Source organism: Magnolia sinica, chromosome 6 (assembly GCF_029962835.1).
Source record: "Magnolia sinica isolate HGM2019 chromosome 6, MsV1, whole genome shotgun sequence".
Lineage (NCBI taxonomy): Eukaryota > Viridiplantae > Streptophyta > Magnoliopsida > Magnoliales > Magnoliaceae > Magnolia > Magnolia sinica.
The window spans coordinates 90040845-90057491 of NC_080578.1; the positions used below are offsets into that span (position 1 = coordinate 90040845).

Below are 16647 nucleotides of genomic sequence, written 5' to 3' on the forward strand. Positions count from 1 at the left end.
TTTTATTTTTTTAGGATTAGGGTTTTATTTTTCTATTTTTAGAAATTTTCTAATTCTAGGATTTCTTTTTTTTTTAGAAACTAATTTACTTTTTAATTCTAAGTTAGGACTTTTCTGATTAATTTTAGAAACTAGGTTAGTTATTTTCTTTTTTAGAAAATTTTTCTAGTTTTAGAAACTAACTTGCTTTGTTTTCTTTTATAGGATTCTAACATAAGAACTTCTAATCTGGTAACTTCTTTCTAGTTCTTTCTCTTTCTATTTCTAGATCTCTTATTGTTGTAGGATTTTTTCTTTTTAGGATTAGATTTAGAGTTAGGGTTTCACCATGGAAGAGTGGGTACGTCATTATGTTGAGATGGATAAGAGATATTGGGGAGGAATGTATAATGATTATGATGTAATTCAACATATATCTCAAGATTTTTCTCAAACCATCATCGAGAACCGACTAGAATATTATGCTCCATTGGTTAAAAAGTCCTTACGTGATCATAATTATGGGAATGATGACTATTATCAACCATTATATTCTCATACATATGATCCATATGACTACCAATGGAAACATCAACATTGGGAAGATGAACCAACAACATGTTATAATGATTATTCTCTTAGATACCCTACCTTTAAGATCCAACCAGAAACGATCCAAGAGGATTCATTTTAGCATAACATGTATTGTCTTGTAGAAATTAGAAAAATGTTGGAAGCACTTAATTCAAGTGATAATTCTCTTGGGTCCTCTACCTTTAAAATTCAACCAAAAACAATCCAAGAGAATTTAATTCAAAATTCCTTCCAAACTCTAGAGCTCAACCAACAAAATACACTCCAAAGACTGCATGAACTTTGAAAAGACATTCAACAGTGGAGTTCACATGAGACGATTGTGGAGAGCTCAGGAATTTGGAATGAGGAGTTGAATTCTGTTAATGAGAATACGGTTCAATTTTTCAAAGAGTTGATCTCGATGACGGTTCAAAAGAATGATCAAAAGAAGTGGGTGTCTTTTAAATATAATGATGATGATACACTTTACTCACATGACATACTAGGTTTCAATGATGAGGGAGAGGTTAGTTTATTCGAAACTCAACCCAATTTAGAAAGAGAATGTGAGGAAAGCGATCCCATCTCAATAGTGTATTGCACTGAATTGGAAGATGATGCGTATTGGGATGACAATCATGAATGTGCAGCCCAAAGTCCCCTACAATCAATCTCAAGTTTGGTCCAGGTCAATGATCAAGAAGTATACGAAGTGATCGGTCATAATGAGCTACTCCACTCACCTGACATGTCTGATTTAAAAGTGAAAGATGAGCTCCTTTCGACCGACCCTTCTAACTCTTATGAGACATGTTTGGACCACTCCCCTGAATTGAATGATGATATGATTAGGGAGATGGACAAATTGCCCAATACAATTCTAAAATTTGAAACCACCCATTTGAGATCACCATCTGAATTGTCAAATTTTAACGATTCAATGCCTCTTCTAAGTAGTATCAATGAACAAAGTTTTCACATCAATACTTCGTCTACTGACCCTCAATCTGTCTGTGCAGAGTGGAGCAAGAGAGCGTACCTCCAACTACTTTTAAAGACGATGGAGTCCTTAAGCATCTCATTATAAATTTCAATGTGAAATTTTCCAACTCTTTGGATAATTGCTTGGTACACTTTGTAAATTCAAATGATCTTATGATAAAAGAAATAGTAGATGCCTTGCAAGACAATACCTCGATGGTTGTCATGGATTGGGCGAGGGAACCCGTACTCTGGAATCCTTCCCTCCATAGATTTGAATGCTTACCATTAAAGGAGGAGCTGGAAATTGAACTAAAGTCTAAAACTTCAGACTGTGTTGAGACTACATCACTTTCTAAAATTTTTTCTGAATTCTATTTACTTGTAGTCTCTGATTCACCATGGGATACTAATATTTAAACTTCTTCTGTCACAGGTGAATCGTATATTGTTGAGGGTCAAATATTACATATTAGACCCCAGTTATTGCTTGGATTTACGAACATGATACCGTTTAATGGCCCTCTTTAATCATGTTTGTGATGCAGAGTGTATTTACGAGCATAGACTGAAAAGGAAGCTTAAAGCATGGATTTAACGCTCTGATGACACTAAAGGCAAGGGACGGACTCCAGGGGACCAAGATCGACGGAATTACACGTCAGGGATTCGCAAAAATCGAGAAACTGAAGCTCAAGCGACCTGAAAGTCAGCCAGAATGCAAGATCACTGGGTTTCCATCATCTGTTCGGCTCAAAACTTTATACATGGCTCGAAGACCAAAAACTAACCGTACATGTCAAATTTCAGCCATTAGATCCCTCTGGAAGTGGCCCAACGGATAGATCAGTCTATAAATCAGTGATTTGGGACCCGCCTGGTATCTGGAAATGCTTCAATTTTGTTCTCAACGCCTTAAATGGAGTGACACATCAAATGAACGGAGCAGATGTCTCACGAACATCACAGTGGACCCTACATGTACAGTGCATGTAGATAGTGTACACGCACCGGTCGTGCACCAGACGGTCAGCCCGGTCAAAGGTGGGCTGACCCGTCTTCTTCTTACGGAGGGACAGCGGACGGACGCTGTCCGTCCATTTTTGGCTAGTGAGTCCCACCTATATCATATTTTGATGATCAGAGCTGTCCATTATATCTCTGGGGTAGGGAATACCCTCACCTAGGTGGAATTTTGGTCCCATACACGTGTATGCATGTGGATCGTCAAAAGACGTAAGATGAATGGCGAATTGAGTTAGTAAAGTGGGTCACACAAGAACCTACCAAAACTACTCATTCCTGACTAGATTTTCGCCAGGATTTCAGTGGACGGTGTGGATTTCCTAACTGAATTTAATCATGGGCCCCGCCAGCAGCACAGCAGAGGAAATCCGTTTTCTTTTTTTTTTCTTCTCTGTTTACGCAAGAACAGAGCCTGCGGACGATCTCTGTGGGCCACCATCATGGTCCAGATGCCTGATCTGGACCGTCCATGAGAATCAAGAGGGCCATATCACTCATTCCTAGGTGGCAAATTTTCAAAAGGTCCCAGAGATCCATTTTTGTTGGTCCAAAAGTAAGATGGACGGTGAATGGATCTAGTGCAATGGGCCATGCAGAATTTGAAGAAAACCCACCCTTCCTGACTAAGTTTTCGTCAGGAATCCAAGGAACGAAGTGGATTTCTCTGAAGACATCATTATGGGGCCCACCAAACACATCAGCGCGACCTGCATAAGGTTTACGCGCGTTCGAAAAATTTAGATTTTCTGTAGAGTTACGTGACCCAGAACGTGATCGGATCAGCAATCCGAACCATCCAATGGAAGCCCCAGCCAGGTTTGACCCTATCCATGATGGAGGATGCAATAATCAGGACGATCAACATCCTGATTTTCAGTCCAAACGCAGCCTTTTTGTACGTTGCTTGCTGCGAGAACAGAGTTGGCGCCGGAACCCTTTGCTGCGTAAAGAGGAGTGCGAAACTGACTCCTCTAGGGCGCTTGACAGCTATAAGAAAGAGAGAAAGAACGGGAAGAAAGGAGGAGAAAGGAAGAAACGGAAGATCCACGGCTGGTTGTGAACGTGCGAGCAAGAGATAGGGAGTAGAGTTTTCTTTGTTGTTTTTCTATTTTTATGAGGTATAGTGCAATCATGTCCATGGGTTGCTAAACCTCTTAGCTAGGGCTAAGAGGTGAAGCTTGTAGTCTGATAGGAGAGACTTTGCTTGTGCCTCTTGTTTAGACTGACTGATGTTGATTTTAGTTTAATTCAAAGGAATACTTTCAGTCTTTTTATGGTTTGTTGTGACTGAAATTACAATAGATTTGCAATGGCTTTGAGTATTTCTTCCTCCTTTTGATGTTTATGACGTCAGGAAGCCATGTTGTTCACCATCATCTCATAGGCATGGTCGGATGACGGTACCCTTCCTAACCTTTATGCATTGTTGATTGGTTGGTAATTAGTTTAATTCTGTTGTTTGCTTTGTCTCCTGGGCATGGTTTGGTGATGGAATCCATTCTAATTCATATACCTTTCATCTCATGAAAACTAGATCAAGTAAGTTCAGTTTAATTTCTATGATTCTTGATGCAGGCATAAGATCTCTTTGATCTCTACAAGTGGATCCTCTGAATCTCTAGTTTCCTTCCTCTGAATTCCTTAAGTTTTAGATTAGTATTTCACTATTATTCCTCAAAAATCATTCGATTTAGATTTCATCTTAATCTAATTCTCGTTCTACTTAGTTTCAGATAACATACAGGTATCAGTCCCTTGGGATTCGACCTCGGTCTCACCAAGTTTATTACTACATCACAACCCTATACTTGGGGAGTGAACCAGTTTTTGGTGCCGTTTCCGGGGATTGACGGTTACGATTCTTTGAAATTAATTAGTTTTAGAATTAGTTTGAGATTAGGATTTTACTAACTTTAGTTTTAGATTTTTATTTCTATTTGATTTTTAGAACTAACTTGTTTCCTATTTTGTAGGATCCTGACATAAACTTCTAAAATTGGTAATCCTTTTCTAATTCCTCTACTTTTTCTATTTTTTAGAATTAGGGTTTGAATTGTAGAAATTTTCTAATTCTAGTATTTTCCTATTTTTAGGAAATAGTTTATTTTTAGAAATTTTCCTCTTTTGTTTTTAGAAACTAGATTAGTTATTTCCCTTTTTTAGAAATGCTTTCTAATTTTAGAAACTAATTCATCCTTCTTTTATTTTATTTTTAGAAACTTTCTAATTTTAACTCTTTTAGAATCTAACTTTGTTTTCTAATTTATTTTTAGAAATTTTCTACTTGTAGAATGTTTGTTTAGAAACTAACTTTCTTATTGTGTAGGCTTTTAAGATAGAAATCTCTAATTCGGTAAGTTTTCTCTCTACTTTCTATTTTTCAATTCTCTTTTAGTAATTTACTTTCTAGTTTAGGACTTTCCTAATTTATTTTAGAAATTTTCACTTTCCTTTAGGAATTTCTTCTTTTAGAAACTAGTTTACTTCTATCTTTCTTTTTAAGGATTTTCTAATTCTAGACCTTCTCTTCAAAAACTGACTTGTTTGTTTTCTTTTGCAGGTTTTTAACTTAGGGACTCCAATTTTGTAACTTCTCTCCAACCCTCTCTTTCTTTCTAGATTTTCTTTTCCTTTCTTAGGATTAGGTTTCGAATTTGATTGAGGGCTGCGAGTGTTTCATGCCCAAGTGAGCCCGTGACAACACTCGACGTCTCTTGACTAAAGGAGGATTAGTTGAGGGGTTAACCATCCATCGCAGGACTAAACACCACTTGAAATTTCCTAAGTTAATTGAAGTGATGGCTGAAAACCAACCTCTTCTACCCCAACCTAGGGTGGAGGACATTCAGGATGAGAATGAGGTGCATCAAGCACCCCCGCCACGTACTTTAAGAGATTATTTACAACCAGCAGGGGTGAGTACGCCCTCATGCATGATTTTTCCTGAAAATATAGGACATATGGACATCAAGCCAGGGGTTATCCAACTACTTCCTAAGTTCCATGGGCTTGAATCTGAAGAACCATATTTACATTTGAAAGAGTTTGATGAGATCATAACCACTTTATATTTTCAAAATGTGCCTGAGGACACAGTTAGGCTGAAACTCTTTCCTTTTTCTTTAAAGGAGAAGGCTAAGAGTTAGGCTGAAACTCTTTCCTTTTTCCTTAAAGGAGAAGGCTAAGACGTAGTTACATTCACTGCGTCCTAGATCCATTGGCACATGAAATGACATGCAGAGGGAATTCATAAAGAAAATTTTCCCACATCATAAAACGATTACCCTCAGAAAAGCAATCATGAACTTTGCCCAAAAGGAAGATGAAACATTCTTCCAATGTTGGGAAAGGTTCAAGGATTTGGTCAGTTCGTGCCCACAACACGGCTTTGAAACGTGGCGCATTACAAATTTTTTCTATGATGGACTGACATCTTCCATGCGCCAAATGGTCAAGACAATGTACAATGGAGAATTCTTTAATAAAAATGTTGACGAGGTATGGGATTACCTCAAGTCTTGTTGAAAAAACACAATCATGGAACTATTACCCAAAATCGAACACCACGTCTAGGCCAACTCAATCTAAGGAGAAAGGTGGATTGTATCTCTTAAAAGAAGAGGATGATCTCAAGTATAAAGTGACTATGCTTATAAGAAAAGTTGAAGCCATGAAAGGAAAGAAGGATAAGATTAATGAAAGTGTTTGCGGCATCTGTGATTGCAACCTTCATATAACTGAAAATTGTCCTACGATACCCGCCTTTCGAGAAGTGTTGAATGAACAATCCAATGCCGTAAATAATTATCAAAGACCTTTCAATGGACCGACCTCTAATACATACAATCCTGGTTGGAAAAATCATCCAAACTTTAGTTGAAGAAATGGACAAACTGCTACCCTTCAAAGTTTCTTCAATCAAAATCTAAATCAAGGGAAACCTCAAGAAGAACCAGTTCAAAATTCCATACAAGAGCTGACCCAGGCAATGCGAGACTTTATGCAAAAGATGGATTCACGTATGACGGTTATAGAAAAGGGGGTGCTTCCTGCACAACCGCTCTCCAATCCTAAACCGCAATACGAGATAAGTGATCCCAGCTCTTCAAATCAAATGGGGCACGCTAAATCCATCACCACTCTTAGGAGTGGGAAGATCATTGATAAAACCCTTCCGGTTAGGCCCGAAAAGCCTCAAGAACCAGAAGAGGAAAACAATGATGGATTTAGTAAGGCCCCACAAAAATTAGAACCGGAACTTCTAGAAAAGCCAGTTGCTCCATTTCCCCAACGGTTGGTCGCACCAAAACCTCTCTCTAACTCTCAAGATATCCTAGAGGTGTTGAAACAAGAGAAAGTTAACATTCCTCTACTTGATGTCGTAAAACAGATACCTTCATATGCCAAATTCCTGAAAGATTTATGCATGACCAAACGACGGCAGAGTATTCAAAAGAAGATCTTCTTGATCGAGAAAGTGAGTGTCATCCTAAAGCAAGACGTGCCACAGAAATTCAATGATCCTGGTAGCCCAACCATATCATGTGTAATCGGGAACCACCGAATTGATCATGCACTTCTTGACTTAGGTGCGAGCATCAATCTGATTCCTTACTCAGTATACAAATAGTTAGGTTTGGGTGAATTAAAACCCACCCTAACCACACTACAACTTGCTGATCGCTCTGTTCGTGTATCAAGAGGGATAATTGAGGATATGTTGGTCCAAGTTGATAGATTTTACTACCCTGTAGATTTTATCATCCTGGACACCGAACCTATTAATAACATGAGCACTCAGATTCCCGTCACTCTTGGTCGCCCATTCCTTGCCACTTCAAACGTAATTATCAATTACAGGAATGGTGTCATGACTATGTCTTTTGGGAATATGACATTAAAGTCAAACATCTTTTTCAATAACGGCAGAAACTTAGAGGATGATGATGATTTCCACGACATTAACATGATTGACTCTTTAGTGGAAGATACGGCACCTCTGACCTTATCCTCTGACCCTCTAGAGATGTATCTGGCCCATTCTCATGATTTTGATGATGACATAATTAGGGAGACGTGTGTCTTACTTGATACTGCACCGGTACTTGAAGTTAACCGGTGGAGGCCACAATTTGAAGAGTTGCCCCAAACTGATGTAGTGCCTCTACCGTCTAACCTCAAGCCGCCGAAGCTTGACCTAAAACCTTTGCCCTCTGATTTAAAATATGTCTATTTAGGTCAAGATAAGACATACCCGGTGGTGATCTCTGCCCACCTGGAGAAAGAACAGGAGAGTATACTCATATCTACTCTCATTGAGCATAAGGGAGCCCTTGGATGGACGATAGCAGACCTCAAGGGAATCGACCCCTCGATTTGTACTCACCGCATATATCTTAAGGATAATGCGAAGACCGCTCGATAATCACAATGTAGACTAAATCCAAACATGAGAGAAGTAGTTAAAGCCGAGGTTCTTAAACTACTGGATGTGGGTATCATATACCCCATATCCGATACTCAATGGGTGAGTCCAACTCAGGTAGTTCCTAAGAAGTCCGGGATCACCATCGTAGCCAATGCCAATAATGAACTTGTGCCAACTAGAGTTACTACTGGTTGGAGAATGTGCATTGACTACAGGAAGCTGAATACCGTCACGAGGAAGGACCACTTTCCTTTGCCCTTCATTGATCAAATCTTGGAAAGGCTAACTGGTCATTCTTATTACTGTTTCCTTGACGGGTATTTGGGCTACAATCAGATTGAAATCGCTCCTGAGGACCAGGATAAGACCACATTTACATGTCCCTAAGGCACCTTTGCCTACAGAAGGATGCCATTTAGATTATGTAATGCCCCTGCCACCTTTCAGCGATGTATGATAAGTATCTTTTCTGACATGGTGGGGAAATATCTAGAGGTCTTCATAGACGATTTCTCTATTTTCAATTCATCTTTCAGCGAGTGCTTAGAGAGTCTTAAATGTGTGCTGAGAAGATGTGAAGAAAAGAACTTGGTACTTAATTGGGAGAAGTGTCATTTCATGGTTCATAAGGAAATTGTCCTTGGACATATTATCTCGTCCAAAGGAATCGAGGTGGATAAGGCAAAAATTGATCTTATCTCTAACCTACCTCCACCCAAGACCATACGGGACGTGCGATCCTTCTTAGGACACGCTGGGTTTTACAGAAGATTCATAAAGGACTTTAGTCTCATCTCTCGTCCTTTATGTAATCTACTTCAAAAGGATGCACCATACGAGTGGATTGAGCCATGTCAGGAAGCTTTCACTAAGCTTAATAGCATGTTGACTAGTGCACCCATCATACAACCACCCGACTGGAGCCTTCCTTTTGAGCTTATGTGCGACGCTTCTGATTATGCTCTTGGAGCGGTTCTAGGCAAGAGAAAAGATAAGAGGACTTACATCATTCATGACGCAAGTAGAACTTTAAATTCTGCCCAAGTGAACTACTCGACTACGGAAAAGGAACTCCTAGCCGTGGTATTCACTTTGGATAAATTTAGGTCCTACCTGATTGGATCCAAGATCATTATCTAAACAGATCATGCGACACTTAAGTATCTTCTTTCTAAGAATGATTCTAAGCCCCGTTTGATATGATGGATCCATCTACTCCAAGAATTTGATTTGAAAATTAAAGATAAAAAGGGAGTGGAGAATGTAGTGGCCGATCATCTGTCTCGCCTTAATACCTCTGATTCCCCTGAGGCGACCCATATCAATGACATGTTCCATGATGAACAATTGTTCAGAGTCTCTCATTCACCTTGGTTCGCTGATATTGCCAATTATCTTGCCACAGGTTCCATACCGACGCATTGGACTGCACAAGATAAGAAGAAATTCTTTACCAAGGTGCGCAACTTTTTCTGGGACGATCCATATTTGTTTAAATATTGCCCAGACCAGATCCTAAGGAGATATGTGCCAGATGATGAACATCAGAGTGTCATCTCCTTCTATCACTCACAGGCCTGTGGTGGTCACTTTTCTGCTAAAAAGACCACGACCAAGATTTTGTAGTGTGGCTTTTATTGGCCCACTATGTTTAGGGATACTCATGAGTTTTGCAAAGCTTGTGAGCATTGTCAGAAATTGAGAGCATTGTCCCGTCGAAATATGATGCCTTTGAATCCCATCCTTATCATAGAAGCATTTGATTGCTGGGGCATTGATTTCATGGGACCATTCCCCCAATCTTTTAAAAATTTATATATTTTGCTCATTGTAGAATATGTCACTAAATGGGTTGAAGCGATTCCGTGTCAGAATAATGACCATCACACGGTCATTAAATTCCTAAAAGAGAACATCCTCTCCCGATTCGAAACGCCTCGAGCTATCATTAGTGATGGGGGTTCACACTTTTATAACAGACCATTCGAGAGTTTAATGAAGAAATACGGTATCTCTCATAAGATAAGCACCCCATATCACCCACAGATAAGTAGGCAAGTTGAGATTTCTAATAGGGAGATCAAACACATTTTGGAGAAAATGGTTAACTCTGACCGTAAGGATTGGTAAATCCGATTGACCGATGCCTTATGGGCTTACCATATTGCGTTTAAAAACCCTATTGGAATGTCTCCCTTTAGACTTGTCTATGGGAAGGCTTGTCACTTGCCTGTGGAGTTGGAACATAGAGCCTACTGGGCAATCAAAAATTTGAATTTCAATCTGGACAATGTTAGCTCACTACGCAAACTTCAGTTGAATGAACTCGAAGAAATTCGGAATGACGCATACGAGAACTCGAGAATTTACAAGGACAGAATGAAGGCGTTTCATGACCAACGTATTCTACGGACATCATTCACACCTGGTCAGAAAGTCCTTTTGTATAATTCTCGATTACATCTCTTTCCAGGTAAGCTTCGATCTCGTTGGACTGGCCCTTACATTGTGGTCACTGCGTATCCTCATGGGGTCGTTGAGATAAAAGATCCTGACAATGGCAAGGAGTTTAAAGTAAATGGACATCGCTTAAAGCCATTTGTCTAGAAATTTGATTTAAAGGACATGTCCATACCTCTAACTGATCCTGTTTACCAGGATTGATCTCCTAGTCTGATGGAGGCATAGATAGGTTTCCTGCTTTCATAGGACTAGGGTAGTTTGTTTTATACTGCTTTAGGATAGATGTTAAACTTAGCACTCCTAGGAGGCAACCTAGCCTTTTATTTTATTTTATTTTATTTTAGTTAGTTAGTTCAAATGTTTGTGGGTAACATTGCTGCAAACCTTCACGAGACTACAACTCATCCACTAGGGGCAACCTAGGGGTTTAAAGGCTTGTTGCATATGCTAAATGCAATTAAGAGCACCTGCAAAAGTGGTATAGGTAAGATTTTATTCTTATTGGTTTTTCTCTTGTGCTGACCTACTCTTTCGTAGATATCTTTGGAACGCCTCTTGATTCTTTCGTCCAGGTACTATTTTTCCATCACTCCTTTTATATTTTCGTTGTCCCATGTACATAGCATGCTTATTTCTTTTACATTGAGGACAATGTAGATTTTTAGTTGGGGGTGGGAGATTAGGCTACCTAATCAGTGTTTTCTTGGTCTTCAGTAGAAATTGTAAATTTTTTAAAATTTTTCTGAAATTTCGTATGAATTCGAAGTGATTTTGACGGCCATCTTAGATTTAGAATTACAAGATAAGTGATGTTGGTAATTTATGACTCTTGGATTCAGTATCTTTTAGATTTCACAGTTAAGTTTGAATTGTTAATCCATGATTAGAGGTTTTAAATATTGATTGAGTCATGATTTCACAAGACACATCTTGCTTTCACATAAAGGTTTCAGTTTGATATGGAAGGGTTAATTTGGTAATCACTAAGCATGTGACGAACCAGCTTGAAAAATTTGCCCGTCATGATCAATTGAAGAAAAAGAAAATACCTAAAAAAAATAAAATAAAATAAAATAAAAATAAATGCCTTTGTAAAGGGTTGTGCAAATAATCTTCACCATAGGTTTGTTCCCTATAGGTATAGATTTAATTCCCCATAGATGATATGCGAAAAGGGTTGGGTGTACAGTCTTCACCATAGGTTTGCTCCCTGTAGGTGAGGATTTAATTCCCCTTCTTGGCATTACTTGTACTGTAAAAAATTAAAAGCTAAAGGAATGAAAGGACGATCTGTGGGGTAAATTTTGGTTATCATGAATTCTCTTGTTGGCTACCAATGATATGCTGAAATTGAGAAGTGAGTTTCATGTTGATAAGTCGAGATTATACTATACACTCATGAAACTAAATGTTTAGAATTATTCTAATTGATGGATTAATACTTTAAACTTGATTATGATGTTTTACCATGTGCTTGAATATAGGAGAAAGTTATGCCTAACATTCATGAACCCTAGAATTCTGGAATTTGGATAGTTTTTCAAAAATCACTCGAGAAATTCTCCTATGATTCTCAACTTAATTTTCGTATATTTTGCTCGGGACTAGTAAAATGCTAGTTGGGGGTTGTGTTGAGGGTCAAATATTGCATATTAGACCCCAGTTATTGCTTGGATTTACGAACATGATACCGTTTAATGGCCCGCTTTAATCATGTTTGTGATGCAGAGTGTATTTACGAGCATGGACTGAAAAGGAAGCTTAAAGCATGGATTTAACGCTCTGATGACACTAAAGGCAAGGGACGGACTCCAGGGGACCAAGATTGATGGAATTACACGCCAGGGATCCGCAAAAATCGAGAAACTAAAGCTCAAGCGGCCTGAAAGTCAGCCAGAATGTAAGATCACTAGGTTTCCATCATCTATTCGGCTCAAAACTTTATACATGGCTCGAAGACCAAAAACTAACCGTACACGTCAAATTTCAGCCATTGGATCCCTCTGGAAGTGGCCCAATGGACAGATCAGCCCATAAATCAGTGATTTGGGACCCGCCTGGTATCTGTAAATGCTTCAATTTTGTTCTCAATGCCTTAAATGGAGTGACACATCAAATAGATGGAGCAGATGTCTCACAAACATCACAGTGGACCCTACATGTACAGTGCATGTACATAATGTACACGCACCGGCCGTGCACCAGACGGTCAGCCCGGTCAAAGACGGGCTGACCCGTCTTCTTCTTACGCAGGGACAGCGGACGGACGTTGTCCGTCCATTTTTGGCTAGTGAGTCCCACCTATATCATATTTTGATGATCAGAGCTGTCTATTGTGTCTCTCGGGTAGGGAATACCCTCACCTAAGTGGAATTTTGGTCCCATACACGTGTATGCACGTGGATCGTCAAAAGACGTAAGATGAACGGTGAATTGAGTTAGTACAGTGGGCCACACAAGAACCTACCAAAACTACTCATTCCTGACTGGATTTTCGCCAGGATTTCAGTGGACGGTGTGGATTTCCTAACTGAATTTAATCATGGGCCCCGCTAGCAGCACAGTGGAGGAAATCCGTTTTCTTTTTTTTCTCCTCTGTTTATGCAAGAACAGAGCCCGCGGACGATCTCTGTGGGCCACCATCATGGTCCAGATGCCTGATCTGGACCGTCCATGAGAATCAAGAGGGTCATATCACTCATGCCTAGGTGGTAAATTTTCAAAAGGTCCCGAAGATCCACTTTTGTTCGTCCAAAAGCAAGATGGACGGTGAATGGATCTGGTGCAATGGGCCATGCAGAATTTGAAGAAAACCCACCCTTCCTGACCAGTTTTTCGTCAGGAATCCAATGAACGAAGTGAATTTCTCTGAAGACATCATTATGGGGCCCACCGAACACATCAGCGCGACCTGCGTAAGGTTTACTTGCGTTCAAAAAATTTGGATTTTCCATGGAGTTACGTGACCCAGAACGTGATCGGATCAGCGATCCGAACCGTCCAATGGAAGCCCCGGCCAGGTTTGACCCTATCCATGATGGAGGATGTAATAATCGGGACGATCAACATCCTGTTTTCAGTCCAAACGTAGCCTTTTTGTGCGTTGCTTGCTGCGAGAATAGAGTTGGCGCCGGAACCCTTTGCTACGTAAAGAAGAGTGCGGAACTGACTCCTCTAAGGCGCTTGACAGCTATAAGAAAGAGAGAAAGAACGGGAAGAAAGGAGGAGAAGGGAAGAAACAGAAGATCCACGGCTGGTTGTGAACGTGCGAGCAAGAGACAGGGAGTAGAGTTTTCTTTGTTGTTTTTCTGTTTTTATGAGGTATAGTGCAATCATGTCCATGGGTTGCTAAACCTCTTAGCTAGGGCTAAGAGGTGAAGCTTGTAGTTTGATGGGAGAGACTTTGCTTGTGCCTCTTGTTTAGACTGACTGATGTTGATTTTAGTTCAATTAAAAGGAATACTTTCAGTTTTTTTTATGGTTTGTTGTGACTGAAATTACAATAGATTTGCGATGGATTTGGGTATTTCTTCCTCCTTTTGATGTTTATGACGTCAGGAAGCCCTGTTGTTCACCATCATCTCATGGGCATGGTCGGATGACGGTACCCTTCCTAACCTTCATGCATTGTTGATTGGTTGTTAATTAGTTTAATTCTGTTGTTTGCTTTGTCTCCTGGACATGGTTTGGTGATGGAATCCATTCTAATTAATATACCTTTCATCTCGTGAAAACTAGATCAAGTAAGTTCAGTTTAATTTCCATGATTCTTGATGCAGGCATAAGATCTCCCTGATCTCTACAAGTGGATCCTCTGAATCCCTAGTTTCCTTCTTCTGAATTCCTTAAGTTTTAGATTAGTATTTCACTATTATTCCTCAAAAATCATTCGATTTAGATTTCATCTTAATCTAGTTCTCGTTCTACTTAGTTTCAGATAACGTACAGGTATCAGTCCCTTGGGATTCGACCTCCGTCTCACCGAGTTTATTACTACATCACAAACCTATACTTGGGGAGTGAACATATATACTTTGGATACCTCAGGCGAATCATAGACAATTGTTTGCTAAGGTACATAAGTTTCTCAGGACATTCATACTCCAGGGCACCCAAGCCTATTACAAAAAGGGCTTTTGGATGAACCTGTTAAGAAACCTACTGAGAAATTTATCAAGATACTGGCCGGAAGAGTAACCTTGCCGCATGACTGAGTAACTTTTCCCCTGCTTTCATAGGACTAGAGTAGTTTGTTTTATGCCGTTCTAGGATAGTTGGCTTTATGCTGTTAGGTTAGTTTGCTTTCTAAGTTGTTTTACGATAGGTTGCATTTGTTGGTTTCACTCTTGTGCTAACCCGCTCTCACACTGATATTTTTTTGGAAAGATAGTTTAATTTCCTCATCAGATACTATCTTTCCATCACTTCTCTTTTACTTTCATTGTCCTATGTGCATTACATGCTTATTTCTTTTACAATGAGGACAATGTAGATTTCAAGTTGGGGATGGGAGATTAGGTTACCTAATCAGTATTTTTCTTGGTCTTGAGCAAAAATTGTGAAAATTTTAAAAAATTCTTGTGAATTCGAAGTGATTTTGATGGTCGTCTTTGATTTAGAAGTATAAGATACATAATGTTGGTAACTTATGACTCTTAGATTCAGTTATCTGTTAGATTTCACGGTTAAGTTTGAATTGTTAATCCATGATTAGAAGTTTTAAACATTAATTGAGTCATGATTTCACATGTCACACCTAGCTTACACATTAAGGCTTCTGTTCGATATTGAATTGATAACTTGATAATCACTAGACATGGAAGGAGCCAACCTGGAGAATTTGTTCATCATGTTCAAAGAAAAGAGTAAATACCCAGCTAAAAAATAATTGTCTTTGGAAAGGGTTGGGCGAATGGTCTCCACCATAGGTGTGCTCCCTATAGGTGAGGGCTCGTTTCCCTTCTTTGGCTTTACCTTTAAAAAATTGACATAGCATGAAAGTCATCGATGGAAAAATCAAAAGCTTGAAGAATGAAAAGTTGAACTGTATGACAAGTTTTTGTTTAGGTTATGGTTATCCTGAATGAACTGGTGATTTATCTATGTTATCGTGAAAATAAAGATTGGGTTTTTAATTGTGATAAGTTTAGGTTTCACTATACACCCATGGAACTCGATGTTTAAGATTGTTCTAATTGATGGATTAATACTTTGAGCTTGACTACGAAGTTTACCATGCTTTTAAGTCCAGGAAAAAGTAATGCCCAACATTCATGAATCTTAGAACTCTAGTATCTGGATTATTTTTCAAAATTCACTCGAAATTATAGAAATTATCCTGTAGTTCTCAACTTATTTTTTGCATACTTTGCTCGAGACTAGCAAAATACTGGTTGGAGATTGTGTTGAGGGTCAAATATTGCATATTAGATCCCAATTATTACCTGAATTTACAAACATAATACTATTTAACGATCTATTTTAATTGTGTTTATGTTGCAAGGTGAATTTAGGAGCCTGGACTGAAAAATGGTACTAAAAGCATGAATTTAACACTCATAAATCACCAAGGCAAGGGACGGACCCCAGGGGACCGAGATCGAAGAATTCACAGGCCAAAGATCCGAGAAAATTAAGCCACTCACGTTAAACAGGCCTGAAAATCGTTCAGAATGTAAGATAATAGGGTTCCTACCATCCGTTCAACTCGAAACTTTATATCTGCCCTGAGGACCATAAATTAACTGTACACGTCGAATTTCATCCATTGGATCCCTGTTAAAGTGGCCCAACAGACAGATCAGTCCACAATTTACTAATCTGGGGCCCACCTGATATCTGGATATGCTTCAATTTTGGTCTCAACCCCTTAAATGAGGTGGTAAAATGAATGGTTGGAACGGATTTCATATATACATCACGATGGACCCCACAGGGGACCCATGTGCACTCATGCACCGCAACTACTAAAATTGGTCAGTGTTGCGTTGACCGATAGTTTCTTAAAAAAAACTCTCCAATGCCTCACTGCGATTCACCGATTTTTTCCAGTAGACCCCACTCATTGCCCGGAGTGATGATCTGGACCGTCTATTGTGTCTAAAGGGGGAGATGTGACCCTCGCCTAGGTGGCCGTTTGGCCCCGTGCACACACACACATGTGGACCATCGAAAAACGCAGGATGGACAACGAA

The 16647-nt window shown here is 39.3% G+C and overlaps 1 non-coding gene across 1 annotated transcript; it reads right to left on the reverse strand.

The window, feature by feature from the left end:
- Positions 1-5844: 5844 nt before the first annotated feature.
- Positions 5845-5951, reverse strand: LOC131250226 (small nucleolar RNA R71). The gene has a single exon (XR_009173152.1). It is a non-coding gene; the product is annotated as a small nucleolar RNA R71 (small nucleolar RNA).
- Positions 5952-16647: the final 10696 nt, after the last annotated feature.